Genomic DNA, 8762 nt, shown 5'->3' with positions numbered 1-8762 from the left:
TGCAATCATCCCTTCTAGCCCTTTTGCCCACCTCACTGCTTTGTCCAGGAATACCTCTTATTAGTGAATGTATCCATAATTGTCTGGTTACCTGTTTGCCTTCCTGAGTATATTTAACGAGTCTTCACAACCTGAGCCTTATTTATCTTTATGGTATAACCTTACATTGTGCTAGGTACTTAATGGACTTATTCTTGTTGTTCAGTCAGTAAGTTGTATCCAACTTGCGACTGCATAGACTGCACCACACCCAACTTCCCTGTCCTTCACTGTCTCTCAGAATTTGCTCAGACTCATGTCCACTGAGTCAATGATGCTGTCTAACCATCTCATCCTGTCATTCCCTTTTCTTGCCCTCAGTCTTTCCCAGCATCAGAGTCTTTTCCAATGAGTCGGCTCTTTGCGTCAGTTGGCCAAATTATCAAAGCTTTAGCTATAGCATCAGTCCTTGCAGTGAATATTCAGGGTTGATTTCCTGTAGAATTGACTGGTTTGATCTTGCTGTCCAAGGGACTTCAGGAGTCTTCCACAGCACTACAATTCAAAAGCATCAATTCTTTGGCACTCAGCCTTTATGGTCTGACTTTCACATCTGTACATGGCTACTGGAAAAATCATAGCTTTGACTATATGGACCTTTCAATTTATATTTTTTGAATAAATGAATCAAAGTATTGAATAATTAGGAAATATTTCTAAGCAAAAAATACTAAGTGAAATAAAAACTCAGTATTTGATTTTGGAGAGAGGTTAGCCATGGAAATGGCTCTCCAGAATAGCTTTTTCTCAGTTGATGTGATACCGGAAAAGCAATTCATTAGGGAAGCTGTGCTTCACTCCTTTGGAAGTTAGAAATCCATTTTTTAAAAAAAATATATACTTCTGTAGGGCTTGGTTTTAATTTTTTATTTAGTTGAGTCCCAGTTTGGAGAAATATTTTGTTAATGATTGTGATTCTCCTATAGATGACCAGAATTCAATGTTCTTAGAATCTAGCATCCCACCAGCTGTTTAAGCCCCCTCACCCAGTGTGTATTTTTAAAAATGTATGTCCAATAACATTAAAACAAGCAGTGAAAGATTTTTTTCCGCTCTCTGAGTTTTAGTCAGAATCTATGTTATTTTTCTCATAAAATCACAGAAATGTCAGTAAAACATTGACTTACACCAGAACCTTATTTTTTTAAAGCATCCATCATTCATAATTTGTTATGTGGGGAGCCATCTACTTTTTTCTAAAGATTGGGCAGTTGCATTGGATTGTCTCCTCTGCCTTCTTAGCACAACCAGAATATCACAAAAGAGGAATGAACCTAAAACTACACTGATGTATCAGGTATCTTTCCTGTATTACTTTAACACATGTTCATGAATCATACATCCAAATTTCTACTACAGTTTCTCTCATTGGTCTTTCTCAGCTCTTTATATTGTGAATCTTTATAATAATTGAAGATTACTTAGTCTTTTATATACACTATATATATTTAGTATCTAGTTAATAAGAATTGCCTTTTTAATCTCACAGCATTTCAAGAATCTAACTCAAAACTGTTGTCTTTTTCCCTCTTTGTAACACTTTGAAAATAACTTAAAATTTGATTGTGCTTCTTGCAGTTTATTTTTTTTCTCACATAGAAGCAGAAGGCTGTGTAGGTGCCTTGTAAAAGGCTGTCTTGTGACATCCCTAACAACTTAAAGCAATCCTGCTAAAAAAGATCTCTGAGTTCCAACTTTGAAATAGTCTCAAAAGAAAAAGTCAACAAGAAAGAAAACAACCACTTGGCTACATTAGCCAGTGAGTTTCCTTCTTGATTAGAGGAGCTGAGTATTTTTTTTTTTTTCTTTGTCTTCATGTTACCTGAGATTGTGTTGACTACAACAGCTCATTTATCTTTTGCCATTAAAAAACTTAGTGGGTGTTGCTAAGTGGGTATTGTTTACTGGGTGTTGCTAATAGTGCCAGTCTTGGGATAGGTTGAGTGGAGTTTAGTTATTATTCTTTTTTCTTGTCAACTCAGAGTATCTTTTTTTTTTTTTTTTTCAAGACAACCAGAAACTTAGAGGGCAAGTATTTCATGGTGGAAAGATGCTGTCTGCATGGCAGAAATTCCCAGTAATGACCAGGAGTTTTATGGGCTTCATTTTCTCATTTTTCTCAGATTAAATAAGATTACCTCTAGAGTCTGTTTTAGTTCTAAAATACTGGAATGCAATAACCAAAATACTTTGGTAAAGATTTTGTTATTCAGTTGCTCAGTCGTGTCCAGCGCTTTGTGACCTCCTGGACTGCAGCATTCCAGATTCCCCTGTCCTTCACTAGCTCCTGGAGTTTTCTCAGAAACTCATGTCCACTGAGTTGATGATGCCATCCTTCTCATCCTCTGTCACCCACTTCTCCTGCCCTCAATCTTTCCCAGCAATAGGGTCTTTTCTAATGAGTCAGCTCTTTGCATCAGGTGGCAGAAGTATTGGAGCTTCAGCCTCAGCATCAGTCCTTCCAATGAATATTCAGGGTTGATTTGCTTTAGGATTGATGGTTTGAAAAGCTTACATAGAGGAACTGGGGCTTTCCGGTATCATTCTGCACTCTGGCACATCCCTGCTCTTCCTGTGCCGTGCTCCCTACTTGAACTGCGGCTGGTACAGGGGCTTATTCTCCCTGTAGCTTCATCTTAGCTAATCACTGGCTACTGCAAGGAGGTACCTTGTCTTTGGAAGTCTCAGGCTTTGAGTGTCACTTCGAGTCTTTTCTTTCTGAAATATTACATACGTTCTTGCCAAATAAGTCATTTTTGCCTAGCGTTTGAATGGTTTTACGGACTGAATGCCTTTCCCCAAATTCACATGTTGAAATCATAACCCCCCTCATGGAAATAGAGCCTCAAAAGAAGTAGTTAAGGTTAAGTGAATTCACGGGGCTGGGGCCCTGATCCGAGAGGATTAGCTTCTGTATAGGAAGAGACACTAGAGAACTTGCTTACTCTCTTCATGAGTTGAGGAAGGGGTTTGTGAGCACACAGCATTTACTGTCCAGGACGAGACCTCTCATTAGAAACCTAATCAACTGGCACCTTGATCATGGTCTAGAGTTGTGAAAAAATGAACATCGTTTAAGCCACTTGAATATATCCATGTTCAGTATTTTGTCATGGTAGCCTGAGCTGATTAGTACAGATGGCAGGAATTTAGGATATCTTAGGCTTTAATGTTGTAAGTAGGTAAGGCAAGTAGGTATTAATGGGTGTGGGTATGTTGGGGTGGGGTTTAGAAAAAGTATATAAAAATGTTCACTGTAGAACAAGGTATCTGTGGTACCACTTAAAGTCCCCACAGCAAAGGTTGCTCATTCTTTCATGAATCTATGTGGCTAGGGCCCTGAACCTCCCACTACTGTTTCTTTCCAGCAAACACTTGCCTTATGTGAAGTTCATAAACTATGCCATACTCACTTTCTCCTTCTTACTGTCATTTTCTATTCTTCTGGCCATACCCGCATGTTCACATAGGGGCTTCAGGGTCTCAGTCACAGTCTTTTCTCTCATCTCCACTGCTGTCATCACCAGAAACAACTTAACTGCACCTGAGAATGTCACCCGAGCAACCCAGGCTGAAAGTTCTTTAGCCTTTTCAAATTTTAACATTTCCATTTCATATCAGCATCCTATCTGGATGGTCATGGGCTGTGCCTAATTTGTCATTTGAAAATGCGCTCTTTCTTATTTATCTAGCTTTTTTCATTTCTTTTTTTTCCACCTTACTTTTTCTCTTCCTTCATTAAAACCTCCAGAACTTGGACCTCTTTTGTGTCCAAATGTCCTTCTTCTGGCCTGTTACTTTTATCTAGCTCAGACTCTGGCATGCCACCTCAGGCCCTCCAACCAGCATCCTCACCTACTGGCCACCTCTGTTTTTCTCCCACCATCATCCAGCCAATCCTTAGGCTTCAATATATCCAATTACGTCTCATCCACTCCTGCCTCTGGGGCTGGCCCTGTTGGGGGATACAATTTTGCTAGTTAATGCTCCTACAGTCTCATAGTCTCCAATGTAGCTTGGCCTTTAAGAGCAGTTTAACAACTAGCTAACTCACAAGAAAGCCCTGAAATGTTTGCTGACTCCCATGGTATAGATAAGCTCTCCACAGTCAATTTTAGGTTACTAATATGATGTCACTAAGTGTAGAGCTGGGAAGAGAGGCTAACAGTTGACTCTCTGGTATCAGTCAGATGTAGCACACCAATGGATCATTCAAGAACACTGCCTGAATAGATCTGACATTCTGGTTTTGAAATGACTCTTATTTGAGTATGACCAGAATGAGTTTAGGGTTCTGGGTTACCAGTGGTCTACTACTGACTCCTGGGATTGAGCATGTGGAATTATGCTTTGATTTGTTATATGTTTTGACCATGGTACTGGCTCTGGTCTACAGTACCCCAGGGCAGTGAGCATGTTTTTAAACATTCTTTACTCTGCATACCCTTCTTCCACTGATACCCAGAGTGGTTACTCCATTTCTTAGGCTCAGGCAGTTCTCCTGACTGCACTGTACCTCTTTTCTTTGAAGGTTTTCAAGACCATTGCTCTGTGATGCAAATAAGTACATCTAATTGAAGTCCCCTTTTGTCTTTGATTAACATGAATCACATTACATCATGTCAGATGAAGGACAGACATCTCTCATGCAGATAAGAAAAAAAAAGGCAATTTTCCTTACTCTATCCATTTTTGTTGTTGTTTAGTCAATAAGTCAATAAGTCCTCTTTGTGACCCCATGGACTGTAGCCCACCAGGCTCCTCTGTCCATGGGATTTGCCAGGCAAGAATACCGGAGTGAGTTGACATTTCCTTCTTCACCCGTGGGTCTCTCATCTATTCTCCCAGCTGGTGGTAGGGTGTGAAAGGCAGTAGTGTGGTCAGCATTAAAAGAAACCATATTCTTGGAATCCAGCCTAGAGAATTCAAGAGAAGACATGGTTGAAGGTATGTTATTTTATATTTTGGCTATAAAACTCCAAATGATAAATTTAACTTTAGCAAATGATATTTTCCTGTACACAATGAGATGAGCAAGACTTGCATTTGTGGTTATCATCAAAAAGCACAAGAGGGACTTCCCTGGTGGTCCAGTGGCTAAGATTACATGCTCCCATTGCAGGGATCTGGAGTTCAATCCCTGGTCGGGGAACTAGATTGCACATGCTGCAACTATGACTCTACATGCCACAGCTAAGACCCAGCACAGCCAGATAAATAAATAAATGAATAATTTTTAAAAAAGGCACAGGAGCAACTTTGAGAGAGTCACTGGAAGCCACTCTTCATGGAAACTACAAAGAATGATGTAAGATCATCATCAGTATATATGTACCATAAATAGTATTTAATGTAACATCATTAAAAAATGGTCTAGAGGAACTGCAGGCAGAGGCAAGAATATCTTTTTGGTTCCCAAGCACTCTGAAGAGCTACATTTTTCTTGTCATGGGAGATATGAAATTAGCCAGTAGTGGTGCATTTGACAATAAAGAACATTAAAAGGTGATTCCTGGACCTAAAGGCAAGGAAGATGTTTATGGACACCACAAAGAATCATTACATGTGCTGATTGGATAGAAAAATAATATATAATTACCTCTTCTCTACCCATTATTCTAAATTTTCATTAATATCACTGTACTTCACATGGGCCTGTGAATTTTGTAATACCATTGGAACCTAGCTTCCCCAGTGGCTCACGGGTAAAGAATCTGCCAGTGCAGGAGATGCAGGACATGTGGGTTTGATCCCTGGGTTGGGAAGATCCCCTGGAGTGGGAAATGGCAACCCATTCCAGTATTATTGCCTGGGAAATCCCATGAACAGAGAAGCCTGGTGGGCTACTGTCCATGGGGTGGCAAAAGAGTCAGACACGACTTAGTGATGAAAAAACAACAACGATTTATGTAGACAGAGGTCCTTAAGAAACGTTTGCTCAAAGGCCTGAACATATAAGGGATTGGCTCTGGTGGAAATGGTTAATAGAAAACAGCATCCCTCAGGGCAAAAGAGATTAGCAAGCTATATGTAAATAAAAGCAAAGTCAGATGGACAGAAGGGTGATGGCAGTCAGGATAATAAAACTCCTGCCCAATTTTTAGTCAGCCACTTTTCAAATCTGGATTCTGTTTACAAAAAAGTTGGTCAAGGCCTCAGGGAGAAGGTCACTACAACACCATAGTAAGTAGATGATTAATACTGATGATTCTCCAATCCTTATTCAAAGGGAATGACAGCCCTTGAGACTGTATTCAGGAGGAATAGGAATACCTGGAATGTCTGTTGGACATAGGGTCCACCTTGGCACTGATAGCTGGAGACAAGCATTATTTTGAGCCCTCTGATAGAGTGGGATCTAGAGGTTTGGGAGTAAAATCTTGCCCTGTGCAGCAGAGAATTAACTGCCTTTTGATAATAGCTGTTAGTGAGCTACTGGTCCTCAGTAGAGATGGAATAGTTGAACATGGGACCCCAAGGAACCATGCATCTCAAAACAGCCATCATGATCTGGATCCTGTTGGTCATACTAGGTTATAAAGTCAGGTGGACCCAGTGGTACTCCTTTGTAGGTTGAAAATAATATGTCTGAACCAAACATGAGCAGTACCAAAAAGATTTAAGCAGAATGAATGAGCTGATAACCTACCCTCTACATTACCCATCATGTTTGCACCATTGCCCTTCCTCCAGGGCACACCCATGGTCTTGTGGGAGGACCTCTAAAACAGCTGGAGGAAAGGGGAAAGCCTCAGCTTGGTTGGTAGACTGGTTGGCTTGGTTTGTAGAGGTGAGCTGGATGTGGGCAGCAGCTGAGTTACTGCTCCACTCAAGGTGGCCTTGAAAAACTATGGTGAGGGAAACCCAGTGGGTGGTACATTAGGCCATCCACTTAGTGTGGAAGGAAGTTACACTATCAGTACTAATGGCAGTGACGAGCTGGGCAGAGATGGAAAGGAAAAAGGTTGGGAGACTGGTGACAAGATCTAAGAGTCATATGGGTGGATAAATGGGAGTGGACATGACATGTAAAGATCTTCCTTACATTAGCCATGCCCCAGATAGAATTCACCGTGTGAGAAACACCAAACAACGAAGCAGTCAACATGGCTTGACCATTTGATGTTAGCGTTTTGTGTCAGTGGCCTTCCTAAGGGTAGCACAATTGGCACAAAGATGATGCGGCCACTTCAGCAGTGATGAAGGCTGTGATGTGTGGGCTTACTAGCATGAATTACTGCCTACCAAGTTGCATCTGCTTCCTCTGAATGTGCAATAGTACAGAAAACTGAGCCACTGGTATGAAACCCTTCCTCTTTAACTGGTGTCTTTCCGATGATCCTTTGTACTCCCAACTCTGTCCCAGTGTCTGCTTCCCAGAGAACACCACGTTTGATGTGATATCTTTTCCTAGAAGACATTATCCGAAAATATACCATGCTTCAACCCGCTATTCCACCCCTGTACACTCCTTTCCCTCTAGCAGTTGATCCTTGCCTCTAATTTTACAGAATCAAATAAAAAGTCCCACCACATTCTATCTTCAAAACTACAAATATTACCCATTCTCACAAGTTACTTTTCTGCAGCCTCACAAGTGGACATGTTCTGATGCTCTCCGTCTCCTTGGATACCAGTGCCTCCCTCTGTGTCCTCTCCTTTTGTTCAATATTGCCTCTCTAATAGTAACAATGTCTGTTCCCCTTTACTTCCATCCTTCTCTTTCAACTTCACAGCCAAAGTTCATTAAAATTAGTGTATTCTTGCTATCTCTATGTGTTTTAATGATCATTAGCTGGAGAAGGCAATGGCACCCCACTCCAGTACTCTTGTCTGGAAAATCCCATGGATGGAGGAGCCTGGTAGGCTGCAGTCCATGGGGTCACCAAGAGTCGGACATGACTGAATGACTTCACTTTCACTTTTCACTTTCATGTATTGGAGAAGGAAATGGCAACCCACTCCGGTGTTCTTGCCTGGAGAATCCCAGGGACAGGGGAGCCTGGTGGGCTGCTGTCTATGGGGTCACACAGAGTCGGACACGACAGAAGTGACTTAGCAGCAGCCAGTGTTAGCAAGGATTCTAACTTCAGCTAGGAAGTAAAGATTTGTTCAAATGTTATAGAAGCTGTTTAGTGGCTAAGTCATGTCCAACTCTATGTGACCCCCATGGGCTATAGACCACCAGGCTCCTTTGTCCATTGGATTTCCCAGGCAAGAATACTGGAGTGGGTTGCCATTTCCTTCTCCAGATCTTCCTGACCCAGGGATTGAACCTATCTCTCTTGAGTTTCCTGCGTTGGTAGGTAGATTCTTTACCACGTTAGCCACCTGGGAAACTCATTATAGAAGTAAGTACAAAAAAATATGTTTAACATAGACATATCATTAAACCCAGAATTCCACATGTAGGAACTGAAATTGATAATATGCACAAAAATCTCAACAGAAGAATGTTTGTGACAGCAGTATTGATATAGCCTAAAAGTATCTGGAACCCCAAAATGGCCAGAATAGGAAGTTAGCAAAGCAAATTTTGGTATAACCATGTGATGGAATTCTAGGCAGTTGTTAAAAAATATTTAACATGAAATTTAAAGTTATTCTCTTGAAAAGCAAAATACTTGTTATGAAATGACTGTGGTCAGAGTTCTCCAGAGAAACAGAACCAATATCTGAGAAGTCCTATGGTCTGCTATCTATGAGCTGGAGGCCCAGGAAAG

The sequence above is a fragment of the Capra hircus genome, chromosome 5 (assembly GCF_001704415.2).
Source record: "Capra hircus breed San Clemente chromosome 5, ASM170441v1, whole genome shotgun sequence".
Classification (NCBI taxonomy): Eukaryota; Metazoa; Chordata; class Mammalia; order Artiodactyla; family Bovidae; genus Capra; species Capra hircus.
This window is presented reverse-complemented; position numbering follows the sequence as displayed.